Source organism: Neovison vison, chromosome 13, assembly GCF_020171115.1.
Source record: "Neovison vison isolate M4711 chromosome 13, ASM_NN_V1, whole genome shotgun sequence".
NCBI lineage: Eukaryota > Metazoa > Chordata > Mammalia > Carnivora > Mustelidae > Neogale > Neogale vison.
Genome location: NC_058103.1, coordinates 2,874,113 through 2,890,343, shown reverse-complemented (window position 1 = coordinate 2,890,343; position 16,231 = coordinate 2,874,113). Strand labels below are relative to the sequence as shown.

The 16,231-nt window shown below is 53.3% G+C and overlaps 1 long non-coding RNA gene across 3 annotated transcripts; it reads right to left on the bottom strand.

The window, feature by feature from the left end:
• Positions 1–2,183: 2,183 nt before the first annotated feature.
• LOC122893812 lies at positions 2,184–15,834 on the bottom strand. Of its 3 annotated transcripts, none has more exons than XR_006381692.1 (5): positions 15,140–15,834; positions 10,361–10,508; positions 5,336–5,450; positions 4,793–4,913; positions 2,184–2,202 (listed from the first exon to the last, which is right to left on the bottom strand). It is a non-coding gene; the product is annotated as an uncharacterized LOC122893812 (long non-coding RNA). The 3 variants fall into 3 exon arrangements; XR_006381691.1 differs by lacking the exon at positions 15,140–15,834 and adding an exon at positions 13,555–14,418; XR_006381690.1 differs by lacking the exon at positions 15,140–15,834 and having other exon boundaries at positions 10,361–11,189.
• Positions 15,835–16,231: the final 397 nt, after the last annotated feature.

Genomic DNA, 16,231 nt, shown 5'->3' with positions numbered 1-16,231 from the left:
ACCCAAATACTACCACCACCAAATCCCTTCCCCTTCCAGCCGCTCTAGTGCCCCCAAGAAGTCGCCCACCGTCTGGGCCGCCAGCTTCATGCAGCAAATAGGATTCACACAAACGGCTGGCCCGGATTCTCAGCCTGAGTTAGGACCCTCCCCACTCCCCAAGCAGCCAAGGATACTCACAGGGGGGCTGCCAATGCTGCTTAAAAGCATGGAAACTTGCAAGCAAGCCCGGCCTGCTCCCTCCAGTGGGGGACCATCACCCTAACCATAGCCCCAGGTTCAACCCCATCAGACCCAGTGTGCCCATGCCTCTTGCCCCAGACACGATGCTGACTCACGGAAAAACTGCAGAAAGATCTCTGTTTTAAACTTTAATTAACCTACATTCTTTCCTAGACCTCGTGACCTGATTTTCCATCTCCCCTCTGCTGGGACCTACACGGCAGCAAAAGAATCAGCTTCTCTTTAACCCCAACACCCGTCAACTCAGGGCTTGACCTCCAAAGGAAAGGATGCAGGCAGGGAAGCAGCCAAGAGCCTGTGACAAACACATGGGTCAGAGTCACTTGACCTCTGCGTCTATAATCAGGGGGTGGGGAGAAGGGAAAGGACCAGGCTGGTCGTGACCAGAAGGATGTGGCGGCCGTGAGGTCGCGGACCCCCACCTCCAGGGAAGGTAACTGGCCCCCAGGCCCGCTGCTGACCTCTGAGATCCAAGCTTCCCATGGCAGCTCCCAGCCATGACCTATGCAGCAAGGACATTCCTGGGAGACAGGGCCTCCCCTGATGGCTGTGCCCCACCTTGCTGGGGCAGCAGGCCCTCGAGAATGCTGCCAGCCTTCCCTCCTTGCCTCCCAGTCTGATGTGCATGGCTGTCCCTGGCTCTTCCTGCCCTCTGCACCTGCTTCCCATCTTCCTTCACGCAAACCTTTAATCCTGCTGCTTCTCGGAGGACCCGGATTACCTCAGAGACCTGCTGCCCCATCCCTCCCCAGACAACTGCAAAGCCTCCTGCCTGGCCTCCCCACCCCTCACAGGATCTAAACTGACCCCCTGCCCCAGGGCCTGGCCCTGCTCCCCTCTGACCAGACATCCTCACAACCCCCCCACTCTCCTTCCACTCCAACCATTCTGGCACCCCCCACAAGCTCTTCCCAGATCTGCATGTGGCTGACCTGCCTCCTCCTTCAGGTCTTTACCTCCCTTCCTGGTGAGACAAGCCCTAACCCTCCCCTAACTCTCCATGCAGGCTCCCCTCCCCACTCCCCTGTTCTGTGTTCTTCCACAGCAAAGATCACCTTGTAACAGAGGGAATAACTTGCTGGTTTATTAGACTGTGGCATTCACCCCGTCTCCCGACTAAGGAGGGATGTTTGCTGCTTTGGCTCCCTAGTGAAGCCCCAGGCACCAGGGAAGGTGCCTGTGCTTAACAAGGGGACAAACAAGGGAAGGAAAAGCTGAGAGACACTCAGCCTTCACTACCAGGGATTTCAAAACAAGAAGAAAGAGGAGATGGGGCGCCTGGGTGGCTCAGTGGGTTAAGCCGCTGCCTTCGGCTCAGGTCATGATCTCGGGGTCCTGGGATCGAGTCCCGCATCGGGCTCTCTGCTCGACGGGGAGCCTGCTTCCCTCTCTCTCTCTGCCTGCCTCTCCGTCTACTTGTGATTTCTCTCTGTCAAATAAATAAATAAAATCTTAAAAAAAAAAAAAAGAAGAAAGAGGAGAAAGAAATAATGAAACTTTCCAGAATGGAAGAGAGACCTAAGTCCTAACATGAAAGAGTCTGCCAAGTCCCGAGAAGGACAATACAGAAACAAAACAAATTTTATCCAGAAGATAAGGAACTCCTGAAACTCAGAAAACAAACACCACAATTTCAAAACAGTTCACGGATTTGAGCAGACACCTCATCAAAGGAAATATGCAAATGGCACAGAAGCACATGAAAAGATGTCATTAGTCATGAAGGAAATGCAAGTCTAAACCATGATGAGATGCGATCATACCCTCACCAGGAGGACAAAAAGGAAAAGGACAGACCACACCAAGTGTTAACGAGGATGTGGAGGAACTGGAACGCTCAGATGTTGCTCATGAGAATGTTAAATGGTTCAGCCTCTTTGGAAAACATCTTGGGAGTTCCATTAAAGACCAAAGAGACACCTACCATATGGTCCAGCCGTCCCACTTGTGGGTAATTACCTGAGAGAAAAGGAAACATGTCTCTTTAGAGATTTGTACGCGGACATTCACAGCAGTGAATGGCCGGAAACTAGCAACAGCCCAAACGTCCATCAGCAGGTGCCTGGATAAAGCAACTGGGGTCGGTCTATGCAACAGGTACGACTCAGCCATCAGAGGAATGAACCGGGAATGCGCACAAACCACGAGGCTAGATCTCAAGGTAATTACTCCCGCCAGACAAGAGCAGCCAGGAAAATACCCTGGAAACCTCGAACCAAGCTCTAGTGACGGAGGCAGACCAGTGGTGGCTCGGGAAGGCGTGAGGTGGGGGGTAGGTGGGAGGGGTCCCAGGGGCACTGGAAACTTTTGCAAGGATGAGCTTTGCACGGTGTTGAATGTGGTGATGGCTTCGCAGGCCCACGCAGATGCCAAAACTTAACAGAGTGTGAGCTTTAAATACGCGCATCTCATTGCTGTCAGACACAGCCCAATAGAGCTGCTTTTTAAAAAATGCAAAGTCAGGGATGCGGGGGTGGCTCAGTTGGTGAAGCATCTGCCTTCAGCTTAGGTCGTGGTCCCAGGGATGGAGTCCCACATAGGCTCCCCATTCAGTAGGCAGCCTGCTTCTCCCTCTGCCTGCCACTCCCCCTGCTTGTGCTCTCTCTATCTCTGACAAATAAATGAATAATAAATATCTTTTTTTAAAAATGCCAAATCTGATGTAGTAGGTCCAAGCTGAGGCCTGAAATTCTACGATTATAAAAAAACTTCCCAGGGAGGCCGCTGCCGCTGGTCCAGACTACGCACAGAGCAGTGAGTGTCGGACAGCACGTTTGACCCAAAGGAAGAGAATTCGTGAAATGGTAGAGGGTCCTGGAAGCTCCTGACCACAGGGGTGGTGGGCTTAGTCTCAGGCAGAAGGCGCTGTGACTGTGGGAGAAGGAAAGAGGAAAAGGACCTGGGCTGGCGGTGGTTTGTGCCAGCTTCTCCTCGCACGGCCTCGAGGCCCTCAGGGCCTGGCGTGGTCACTCCTGGGCCTGCTCCCGGAGCCCCAGGAGTGAGACCAGGGCCCACAGAAACCCTGATCTTGAGAGGCCCTGGGAAGAACTGAGGAAACCAAGAAGCCCCCAGTGGTCCCTTCTATAGCCTCCCACCACCCCTCAAACAAGCCGGGGGGCTGGGGATTACAGTCTCTATAGGGTGGCTCCGAGCTTGCCTGCACACGGGCCTCTCCCCTCAGGGTTCATCCACCACCCTCAGGAACGCGAGGCCTGACAGAGTAGCTGACACCCGCAGGGGTAACTGAGCCCCGGAGCCCCGTGGAAGCGCGGCAGGTGTTACGGATGCGAGAGGAGTCAAGGGGTCGGCGAGACCAAAGATGTGAGCAGCTGCCCGGCCCGCGCTTGGAGGCGCGCACACAGGCGCCAACGCAGAAGACCAGAGGGCTACAAAGAAATACAGGAAAAGGGGGAAAAGCTGACCTAACAAGTGAAAATGGTAGAAACGGGCCCAAATCAGTAGTTAAGATGGACTAAACCTGTCAGTCAGAGGGACAAAGGGACAGTTTGTTATTATTAACTGACACACTGTTGAAAAAAATCTGGATAAATGTCATTTGCCAAAGACACGCATAAACCCAAGACCGTGCAAAGCCAGGAAATGGCAGCAGACATGCCAGGGAGCACCACCAGCAGGGACCGACCTTGCAACCAAGTTCTCTGAAGGACAGAGATGGTCATAAAATCATGAGAAAAGGCTCAGCTTACCAGGACTTTGATGTCATCGCAAACACACCTGCTCCTGGCCACAGACCCCAGGATCATCGCACAAAGGAGGAGAAGCATCTTAGAGGGAGACTCCGCAACCTCTACGACTGGCCTCTCGGGCACAGACACCCAGCTGTGGGGAGACCCGGGTCCCCGAGGGCGATATGTGCAGAGGGAGCTCTGCAGGCCCGGGGCGGGGAGGGGGGCTATAAAACTCCTCCATGCGCCACCGTGCAACACCCACCCCCTCCTGCCAGGTTCACGGTGCAGCTCCTGGGCACGTCGGAGGCCCTGCCGGGTCCTGGTGGGCAGGGAAGGAAGCCAGGCTAGTTGAGGTCTCCCAGGCCCAGCCCGAGCCCACACTTGGGGAATGGTCACTGGGAGAGCAAACGGGGCGGGGCTACTTCTGCTGCCCCCCCCCGCACCCCCACCCGTGCCTTCTGCATGTCTCCCGCTCCCACACCACCACCCGGACGGAGGCCCATTCCCTCCTCCAATGCCCAGGTAGGGGTTACCCCGCCGAGCCTGCTCCCCTGGGCCTACCACTCTGCTCAGAGCCTTGGGGAGCTCATTCCACGCTAGGGTTCAGCCACCCCTCTTCACGCACCGTCTCCCCTCGGTGCGGCTGTGGGCACGCCCGTGGCCCCGCATCAGGTGGGACATACCACTGCTTCCTCTCCCAGAAGCCTGCATCCCCTCTTCCTGATGCTGGGCCTTTACCTGTGCTCTTCCCTGCCTGGAGGGTCCCCCCACATGGCTTCTCTGGCCACTTCCTGCCCCGAGTTTAGGGAATTCGTGTGGCTGGGCACTTTCCTGAGCCCAAGCCAACACCCGGGGCTTACCTTTTCACTCACCCTTCCTGCTGACCCCAGCCTCTCATTTCATCCGCAGGCACCGCTGAGCCGCCGCCCCACGAGGACCAGCTCCATGCTCGTTCTCGTGCCCCAGGAGCCTTGCACAGGACTGCACACAGGAGGCGGCCGATAAATGTTGATTCATCAATCAAAAACCGTGCCTAACACAGAGCATTTCTCCCTGAACTCATGTGGTGTCCCACGAGTGCCCTCTCTGAGACCTGGGGGCCTGGGCCAGTCGCGGTTTTCTAGAAGCAGTCTCTGCCTCCTCACCTTCACTCCCAAAGCCTCTCCTGCCTCCTCCCCCTCTCTCCTCCCTCCTCCCTCCCTCCTCCCTTCAACCTCCTGGCTCCTCTCAAGAGCCTGCAAGGCCACTGTCCCCCACACACGGACTCCCGTCCTTGCCCACCGCAGCCCACAGTCCACATCATTTCTCTGAATGCTACATCCCGTCGGTGATTTCCCTCCCAGATGGTGGGTTTCCCGGGCAGCACAGGGGCTGACTTGGCGACGCACGGGGGAGGCACTCACCATGTGCTGCTGGGTTAACGAAAGCCGGAGCCAACATAGCATGTCCTTGTCGATTAGTGACATCCTCCCTCAATCTCACGCTTCTCAGGCCTGTGCTGCCCAAATCTCACTCCTCCTGGCAGGGACAAGCAGCTGTGTGAGTAAGAAGTTTTACCACGGGGCCATTCCCTAATGCAGTGGGGTCACTGACCCCAACACTCAGTGCTTAATAAAGAGCCAGTGTGGGCAGGAAAGGGCGCTGGATGCTCCAGCAGCCCCCGAACCAGCTGTGCGCTTGCTCACGGACAACCCCAGTCTGGCCCGAGAGGAGAGGAGCCTGTGCGGATGCGACAGGTCCTTCCTTCTCTTCGGTGCCCTGCTCACCTCTGGGAAGACAAAGCATGACCCTGAGGATTTTTTGTTTCGAAGGTCAGGGTCTCTCAAAGCAGGAATCTCTATTGTTCAGGTTGGGAGAGTAATCGGCAATTGTGTTTCCCGAAGGAATGGCAGGAAGCTACCAGGCAGGTGTGGGACTCCAAAAAGATGGTCCATAAGCAGGCGCCAAGAATGAGGCTCATCAAGGGGGAGGCGGGAGGGGGGGTGAGGGCATTTTCCAGTCCCCCAACCCCATCCAGAGCAGGGGGGACAGCAGGCCAGAGAGAAAGCAAGAATAGCAGACATCAGGGCCAGCCCAGGGGGCAGCTGGGATCCAAGTTCTCCCAGACAAAGTGATGTCAGCTGGTCACTTTGTGTTCCAGGGGTTTAAAAGAGAAAGTGGCCAAGGGCAGAGCCAGACTCCTAGAGGTATCCTGACACCGTGGCTGGGACCACCCAGGCAATTCCAGCTGGATGAGAAGAGCCAAGAGCTCCTTAGCAGGAGGCCCAGGGCCCAGCCTTCCACCTTCCTGCTGGCATATTCCTGGCTCTCCCTTCAAATCTCCCCTGGATTTCCTCGCTGCCCCACGAAGCCTTTCAGCTTCTCTCCAACCCAAAGGGCCCCCCCGTCCCTTCAAGAACCAAGCAGAGTAAAATTTAAGCAAGTGCTCTCTGGCCAGTGTCTGCAAGGCAGACCACACGCCCTGGGGAGGTCAGGGACTTGACCTCCATTGTCCTTTCGGCCCCCTTCTTCCCCATCCTGCTTTACATTGCACCAGCTCATTTAGGTAAACGGTGCACCCCTCCCCAGGGTGACAAATTGTACCAGTTTGCCTGGGACTGAGAGGTTTCCCAGGGTGAGGGATTTTTGTCGCTAAAACCATGGAGGTTCTAAGCAAACTGGGCTGAGGGGGTCCCCCAAGCTCCCCCTCAGAGCCAGTGCTTGTTAGTAACATGGGTTCTGACCTCCTATGTACAAGAACTTGGCTCAGAACTTGCTGCCCAGCAGGTGCAGAATAAAAAGACTATGGTCTCCTCATGCCTTCTGTTGATGGCCCTGCAGGGCTTGTGGGGATGGCTCTGGACATGCGTACTGGGCTGCGCTGGGCTGGAATGGTCATGAATTTCGTTTCTATACACATGGGGTCTCCTTCGCCACTCCTTGGGACTCACCCCGTCCACAAGGGTAGATAACCAGGTCTGTCCCCTGTTCAAGGGGATGAGTCTGCCAACCACATGAGTAGTTGTCCCCGGCAAGGTCAGTTGACACTTTTAAGTTGTGAACACATGTCCTGGAGAACCTCCTTTTGAGAGCCTCACACCGTGATCTCCCTGGAATGAGATGGGTCACAACCTCACATGCACTCTGTGGCCAGGGAGGGGCTGCAGGGCTGTAGACTTATGAGAGGGGAGCTGTCATTAGCAGGGGAGCTGGGGAGCTTGCTGGACACCCCCGAGCACATGATGACCTAAAGCCATGTCACCCCTTCCTCCCCCAAAACATGATCTCCAAAACATCTGCATGGGCCCTACTCCTCCTGGGTCTGCCAGTTCATGGCCCTGGTTTAGAGGTCTCCTGAAAATAACCTCAGTTCTCACCTGAGAGCCATAGACAGAAAAATCTATCTTTCTCAGGGTGCCTGGGTGGCTCAGTGGGTCAAAGCCTCTGCCTTCGGCTCGGGTCGTGATCCCAGGGTCCTGGGATTGAGCCCTGAGTCGGGCTCTCTGCTCGGCAGGGAGCCTGCTTCCTCCTCTCTCTGTCTGACTTTCTGCCTACTTGTGATCTCCGTCTATCAAATAAGTTAATTAAAAAAAATAAAATCTTTTTTTTAAAAATCCATCTTTCTCAAAACCTGCTATATATCTTAGAAGGCCAGCAGAATCCGAGATATGAAAATGTCCACCAATAAACTCCTTCTGCATTTTAATCCAAAGAACCAAATGCAAATGATGGCAATTTTGGAAAGTTAGGCAGACACGTAGTATAGTGTGTGTATCAAAATTTGTTGGTGACCACTAAGTGTTAGATTTTTTAAGAATGTGCAGCTATTTAAAATAGAAAAATACTAGGCACTGACTTGATTTGTGCAGTAAGATGAAATTAAACAGATTTATCTGTTTTTAAAAAGAGATTCAAATTCAAACTTGGAATGATACACTATCGAGGGGGGGGAGTGGAACAAAACACATTTCCAGCCAGCAGGTAGGAAGAAAAGAGCCCTGAAATTACTGTGTAAGATCCAGATTCCAGACCCGTTCTTTCTGAAGCAGTCCATATCTGCATCTCAGATTTTTCTGAAAGGTAGAGGGGGGACCTCTCTGCTCCCAGACCCAAGAGGCAGAAACTATAAACCGGGGGCCCACAGGCCAGTACAACCCTGTTGTGTCTTGTTGACTACGTGGAGTTTTTGTTTTGTTCTGTTTGCTTCACTGAATATGGAGACCTTCCTATCCGTGTGCCACAATCCCCGCCATCCCTCCCTGCCCTGCGCCCACCTTCTCCACACTGTGTGATCTCCTGCCCTGCCCTTAAAGGACTTAGGTTTACGAGTCTTGCTCTTGGGGGGGGAGCAAAGAAGTTTCCAGCACTGCTGTTGACTGTCACCACTCGAATCCCACTGCCCAATGATCTCAATTGACTTTGGTTTCTACTTGTTCTGCCTTTAAATCTCCCCACCTGGCTTACAGGGTAATAATAGCTCAAAATGCAAAAAAGGTGGCCAAAGTCACAGAGTTCGTCAGAGAGCTGACATTTATATTTTTCCAAGGACCTTTTTCAATTGAAAAATATAGAAAATCATAAAACAGAAAACGAATTTCATATAAATAGACACGTGACTGTCGGTCATCCGTGTGGGGCACGTTGTATTTCATCGCAGGAGTGAGGCTTCTCTACATCCGTCATCGCTTTATTTAGATACAGTTGTTTAGGTCATTGTAGGAATTTTTTGTTGTTGTTGTCTGACTCTGGTAAAATAGATGTAACATAAAATTGACCCGTCCAACCAATTTATATGGTTCAGTGGTACTGAGAATATTCACATCATCACCCAACCATCCCCACCATCGGTCTCCGGAATGCTTCCATCTTCCCCACCTGACACTCTGTCCCCATTAAACACCTACTCCCTATCCCCCCTTCCCCAGCGCCTGGCAACCACCGTGCAACTTTCGGTCTCTGTGAACCCGCCTACCCTGGCGAACCTCCTGTAAGGGGACTTACGCAGTACTTGTCCTCTTGTGACTGGCTTATTTCGCTTCGCGCAATGGATGAAATTTGAAGGTATTATGCAAAGTGAAATAAGCCAGTCATGGCTTTAAATGCTGACTGTGGTTTTAAAGCAGCAAAGGTGTGTGTTAAAAATAGCCATGAACTTTGTGAATATCTAGCCAAGAATGACTTAGCCCAAAAGACTTCTTTCTGCATGTAATATGCAAACATGCAAGCAGCCTTTATGAGCTAAACCAAAAACGGCGCTCTGAGCACAGACTCCTGGCACATAAAGGTCAGAACAGCCGGCCTTTACTTACCAAGTATAACAGTACAAATTGTCATGCTAGGAATATTGAACGTGGGAGTTGACTGCCCAAGGGGAAAAAAAAATCACTCACTTAATGTAAGGAAACTCAAAATGAATCCATTCTTTCTTTCAGAAATCTAGATTGCAAAAACTCCCATCTGGTGTGAACTATATTTACTCAGATCAGTACCACAAAATAAAGGTTATTTAGAGCATATTGTTATGGCTTCTGGATGGTTCTACCATCTACTAGAGAATGCAAAAAGACAGAGGAAACTGACCCTAAAAATGGACTAAATCTTGTTCAAATGGAAATTTAGAAACATCATCTTCGGGATTGAGAAAATAATCAGGCCGAGCGCCCCAGTAATCGCCCCAGGAAGAGACAGAGCAGTGGAGGGAGGGAGTAAATGTGACGAGCACTGGCCTCTGGGATGGCAGCTGACATAAGGGCTCCCCTCGCCCCCCCCATATCACAGGGGCAGAGGGTCTGACCGATGTGGCCCTCGCTGCTGTCCCCACACACCAAGTCTGCTCTGACTTTGACAAAGCTCTGTCAACCCCCTGACCTCAGCCTCCTCACCACAATGTGGGGCAACAAGACTGCCCCCCTCCAGGAGGGCTGTTTTAGGGATTCGGTGGGCTCATGTCCGTGAAGCACTAAGGCCACAGGGCTGTCTTACTACGTGAGCTCCAGGAAGCTACACGCCCCCTGGGGTGCTTGCTGACACTTGGGGAGCCCTGTCTCCCAACCACGAATGCTGAGCAAGGGCCAGGCACGTCAATCCACCCCGGGGAACAGGGAGAGGGCCCCCACCGCCATGGCAGCACCGTGACTTCAGACCTCTGAGTCCCAGAACCAGGAGAGAACACATCTCTGCTGTTTCAAGCCAGGTGTGCGATACTTCATTAGGGCGGCCCAAGACCACGAGTGCTGTGTCTTACCTGCCCCAGTGCCCAGGCAGGCACGGGCGCAGGTGCACACCTGCACAGACCATGGCTCTGCCCTCTCCTGGGCACTCACGCCCCACCTTCGGCTCTGAAGGACAGAGCAGGAGTGTGTCCCAGCACTGCCCATTTCCTGCGAATCTGAAATCGCAGGAAATCTCCCAGGTTCTTCAATGTTGGCTCACAAACAAGATAACCGTACCAGTGGCGACAGCACCCGTGGAGTCCCATCTGTGTGTCGAATGTCAGGCTCAGCCGCAGCCGGGGTGCTCAGTGGCAGGGTGAGGAAGATTGGGGGCATGAGGAAAACATGTCCTCAGCCCTTGGATCCCAAGTCCTGTCTGATGCACCTGAAAAAGGGCATGAGAGCCATTAAAATCCAGCCAAAGGAAGAGAAGCAAACTCTAGAACCAGGATAAGCCAAACAGGATCACGAGGTCCTACTCAGCGAGGAAGCCCTACGGCCAGTAGTCAGGCTCCCAGCCCCAACCTTGAGACAAATCCTCTCTCAGAGCCTTCGTTTCCCCAGCCACAAGAGGAGGGGATGGCAGGGCACTGGCGGCTGCTGAGGCGCCAGCATGCGGGGAACAGAACACGGCGGGGGGGTGGGCAGGCTGTGCCAGCAGCACCGTGTCCCTGGAACGATGGACCGTTGCAGTCCCACTGGGCATGGTGCACACAGGATCGCCATCCAACAGCCGGCCCCACGACGTCTCCATCGGGCCACACCTGCAACCAGTCATTGGGACCTCGATTTTGTTCTTTTTGACTTAGTTTGATTCACAGACTGTCTGAATGAGGGCTCATGGGATATCTCCAAACCAAGCCGTGGAATCTATGGTGAGGGAGAAAGAGATACCTGGGCTCCAAAGTTGTGCGGCCCCTGGACCTTAAGGCACAGTAGTCTGGGACCACAGCACCGGCAGCGCCTGGGAATCTGTTAGAAAGCGAAGTTCTGGGCCCCACCTGGACCTCCTCAAACACATGCAGGAGGGCCCAGCAATCTGTGTTTCAATAAGCCCTCCAGAGGTTTTGTTTGTTTGTCCGTCTTGTTTTAAGATTTATTTATTTGAGAGAGAGCAGGGGGAGGGGCAGAAGGAGAGGGAGAGCAGCAAGCTCCCCACTAACAGGGCTCAATCTCATGACCTTGAGATCATGACCTGAGCCGAAATCACAAGTCGAACACTTAACCAACTGAGCCACCCAGGTGACCCAAGCCCTCCAGAGAATCTGATGCTCACCCACATTTGAGAATTACTGGCTTTGGGAAACCAAGTCATGCACAAATAAGCCAGAGAGGCATCCTTTAAGAAATAGAATCGAGAATATAGCATAGATGATTTGTACTCAAAAATTAGGTCATGGGGCACCTAGGTGGCTCAGTGGGTTAAGCATCTGCCTTCAGCTCAGGTCATGATCCCAGGGTCCTGGGACCGAGCCCCACATCTAGTTCCCTGCTCAACAGGGAGTTCACTTGTCCCTCTGTCCCCACCCCCAGCTCATGATTTCTTTCTCTCTCTCTCAGATAAATAAATAACCCCCCCCCAAAAAAATTAGGTCTAGAAAACAACTTCACCCCAAGTAGCAGCTGACTCTGCTGAGCACATAACAGACTGTGCTTCTGGGCTGCGCGGGTCTATTGCTACCCTGCAAGGTCCCGACCCACAGCTCATGCACAATCAGTGAGCTCACTGGCTGGCACGCGGCTGCTCCACCTGGGTGGATAGAACATACCAGATTCACAACTAAAGGCAGCAATGGGAACACGCAAAGATGCTCTCTGACAAAGGTCTGCAAATGGCTGTCAGGAATCTTCCGGAATCGCAGGCAAGAGAGCCAGCTGTGTGCCACACTGCGCCTCTTCCAGACCTTCCATTGCACACATGGTGCATCCCCAAAGCAGTGAGCTAAGTGTGAGCAAACGCCTTCCCTACTACCACTAACCTCAAGCAAGTGAGGGAGCTTGCTTACACCTTGTAAGCATACACCTTGCCTCCCAGAAGACTCGACCTGGGGCAAGCCCGGTCACCCACATTTCTCCATCATCGACTGAAATCAATACAATTTTGTACTTCCTTCTCTTTTTCCAGGAATGACATAATATGGAGCCTGACTGGACTCAAATGCTTGGGAGCAGGAAGACGCACCTCTAGCCACACCTCCTGGGGATGCTTCATCTCTACCCCACGGCCATCTCCGCTTCCTGCCTCTGTCTCTTCTGGAGCTGACTCGTTTTTCTCCTCTAGGACAGGTTCCCTGCCCACAGGCTGTTTAGCCTAATGAGGAAGGCAGCCGAGTAAACAGGCAAATACAATCACGTGCCACTGAATGCCAGAGGGGCACTGAATGCCAGAAGTATTGGGAGGCTGGGAGGGGCCTGTCACAGAGGCAGGGAGACATCCTGCCTGGAGGGTCGGAGATTTCAGGAAGGGGTCAAGCTTCCTGTGGTGTCCAGCAGGCAGAGAGCTGCTATCCCTTGAGCAAGGCCGGCAATGTGGGCGGGGCCTGTATCCCAGCCACTCAGAAATGTTCAATATCGGGGAGCCTGGGTGGCTCAGTGGGTTAAAGCCTCAGCCTTCAGCTCACTCAGGTCATGATCTCAGGGTCCTGGGATCGAGTCCCGCATGGGGCTCTCTGCTCAGCAGGGAGCCTGCTTCCTCCTCTCTGTCTGCCTCTCTGCCTACTTGTGATCTCTGTCTGTCAAATAAATAAATAAAATCTTTAAAAAAAAAAAAAAGAAAGAAATTGTTCAATATCGGTGCATTAGAGTACCATGGTTTAGGACACTGGCTTTTTTTTTTCTTCTTCTTCAGATTTTTAATTTATTTATTTGACAGAGAGAGAGAGAACAAACAGGGGGAGCAGCAGAGGGAGCAGGCCCAACGCAGGGCTCGATCCCAGGACCCTGAGATCATGAACTGGGCTGAAGGCAGATGCTTAACCTACTGAGCCACCCAGGCGCCCCAGGACACTGGCTTTCAACGCAGCCAATGCCTTTGACTGCCTCCGTACTCATCAGATAACCTGCAGTTCTCTCCCAGCAGCTCGGAATGTCTACTGTAAGCACAACCTCGGTGACAGGCTGGCGCTGGAGGAAAAACCACGCACATCCCCTGTAACTCATTCCCAAGCTGGGGAGTCAGAATAACTAAGAGTGTGCAGCTTCAGCAGTGCACTGGAGGTTGGAGGTAGCTAAGAGGGGGAAGTCACAGAGGCCAGCTGTCCAACCAGACAGCCCACCACAGAGGGCAACATGCTGGTCCCTCAGGGGCCCACATCTCAGAAACACAAGGTTCTCTCTGTCCAGGAAGACTTGATCTTGCTTGAGGGGGAAAATTCATGCTAAACAGAACAGACCCGTATCTGAATAACTGCAAGGCTGATTTACCGACTCACCTTCTCAGCAGCTATTCCTGCCTGTCATCCAAGGGAGGCCGGCACGGAAATGTGTACTTCGGGCACTCATTGAACAACGATTCCAAAGGCACCAAGTGCCCATTACTTAGCGAACTGTGAGCACCTGACTGGGGGAACTGCAGCCAAATGAGGCGGGAGTCAGAAGTAGGAAGCAGAATTGTGCAATGAGCCTGGCGTCAAGCTAGAGTTCAAACACTGTCTACCATTTATTAGACAGGTGACTTTGAGAAAATTAACCTTCCCGACTCTTTCCTCACCTGTAAAATGGGACTAACAACAATCCCTCACATGGTTGTTTAAGTATTAAACATAAACCCAACGCTGCTTCAGGACCTCACCTGAAACTGCCTAGATTTACGTATGTTTATGTTTACTTGTGAATGCGGGGTCATGTAATGGTTAAGGGAACAGACTCGGGTCAGACAGAGCTCGGCTTAAATTCCAGCTGTCACTTACTAGCATGTGATCTTGAGCAAGTTGCTTGATTTTCTTCCACTAAGCTTCCGTTTGCTTATTTGTAAAATAGGAATAAAAATTCTCCATAGGAGCTAAGAAGTAAATAAGAGAGTGTATTCAAAGCACTAAGCGAATTCCTATGCTATGAGAAGCATTCAATAAATGGTAGGGTTAACAATAATTTTTTAAAATTATCCCTCATTAGAGACAAATGAGTGGTACACCTGCTAAAAATTAAATTTAAAATTAGTACAAACTTTTTGAATGAAATTAAATATGGGGCCATCAAAAATACCTGGCCCCAAATAATAACTCACCTGGTATTTAGCTTCATTAAAAACCAATGCTGGGGGTGCCTGGGTGGCTCAGTCATTAGGTGTCTACCTTCCGCTCAAGTCATGATCTCAAGAGTGCTGGGATCGAGCCGCACATCGGGCTCTCTTCTCAGTGGGGAGTCTGTTTCTCCCGCTCCGTCCTTCCCTGCTTGTTTCCTCGCTGTCTCTCCATCAAATAAACAAACAAAATCTATTTTTTTAAAGATTTTATTTGTTTATTTGACACAGAGAGATCACAAGTGGGGGGGGAGCAGGCTCCCTGCTGAGCAGGGAGCTCCTTGTGGGGCTGATCCCAGGGCCCTGAGATCACCACCTGAGCTGAAGGCAGCGGCTTAACCCACTGACCCACCCAGGCGCCCCAATAAATAAATAAAATCTTAAAAAAAATTTTTTTCTGACAAGGCCAGCCCCTTACTTCAGACTAGTTTCATACCCATATTTTCCAACAGTTTCTAAAACAGTGTCACTTGTGTGCAAAAATGCCAATGTTTCGGAATGGCTGGGTCACGCTACATGCTGACCCAGGAGCAGCTTGTCCGGGTCTACCTTTCCCATTGACCTGGTGGGCATCGGGTACTCATAAAGCATTTCGCACGTGGTCCACCAGGCACACGCCACTGTATACAGCGTGTGAGCATCGCATTAGCTCCTGCAGGAAGGACACAAGTTCCCTCCATTCTGGACCGCCCCTTTGATTTAGTAACTTCCCCACCCACTTACAAAGCTTGTAAATCCGGGAAGAATATCCTCAACTTTGGTAAAAAGCAACATACCTTTCAGTTCCAACTCTCTTGCATACAGGATTGGGCGTACAATGGGCAGCCCCTTACCCACCTCATCCTGACCTCAACAGCTGCATCCAGCCCGGGAAAGCACCCTTCGCCTCATTTGGCTCGGTTGCACCTGTCGCGACGGGCTCTGGATGCGCTTTAACAGTCGCAATTCACACGTTTAAACCAAATACACGTTTCTGCAATCGCCTCCGCAGGAGGAGGACAGCAGAGGCTCTCCTGGTCACCTGTGAGGAACGCCTGCTTTGGGCTACGCTCTGCCCCGCAAGGAGGTCACAATTTATTAACGGGGGTGGTGGGTCCCGGGAATGGTGACCCAATGAGATGTTTGCTTCGAGCAGAGTCACGGTGCACCGCGCTTCCAGGAGGGTCCTGGGGTCCCGAGCTCATCTGGGGCTTCCCTCCTCAGGAAGCGGGTGCTCGGAGTGCCAAGCCCCGCCATGCCTGCGGGCCCGGTGCCGAGAAGGCCGGGCGCGCGGGCGGGGGGGCCGCACCACGACCCTGTCAAGGTGACACCGGACCCCGGCTTCGGAGGAAAGAACAGCACTTGGGGCGAAAGACCCAGGCCCCGCAGTCACCAGAGCGCACCCAGGCCTTGGGAGGGGGTTGGAAGCACAACTTCCTCCTAGAAGCCCGACGAAGGGCGACCCCAGCGGCCGGAAGAGGCAGAGAGGACCTCCCCCGCCCCGCCCCCGGGCGAGGCTGAGCTCCGCCGCGAGGGGGAACTCGGCTGGAACGCGGCTAGGTCCGGGCCACGGGGGAGGGGAACCAACCGCCATCTTCCCCACCCCCCCCGCCCCCAGCGCTCAAACCGACAGAGTGTGGCCCAGCGGCCAACCCCCTGCCGCGGCCAGCCGGCTCTCGCGAGACCGCGAAGGCCTCTGGGAAAGGCGGGGGAGGGGAGGGCAGGGGAACGAACCCGGGACCCGGGGACTGGGGGCGGGCTGAGGCGGCGAGAGGAGCCTCAGGAAGCAAAAGGGGCGGAGAAAGGCACGACTGACGTGGCACGTGGCCAATCACGAGCGAGGTCGCGCACGCCTCGGGCCAACGAGCGGTGCGGCCTGCTGCGGGGGG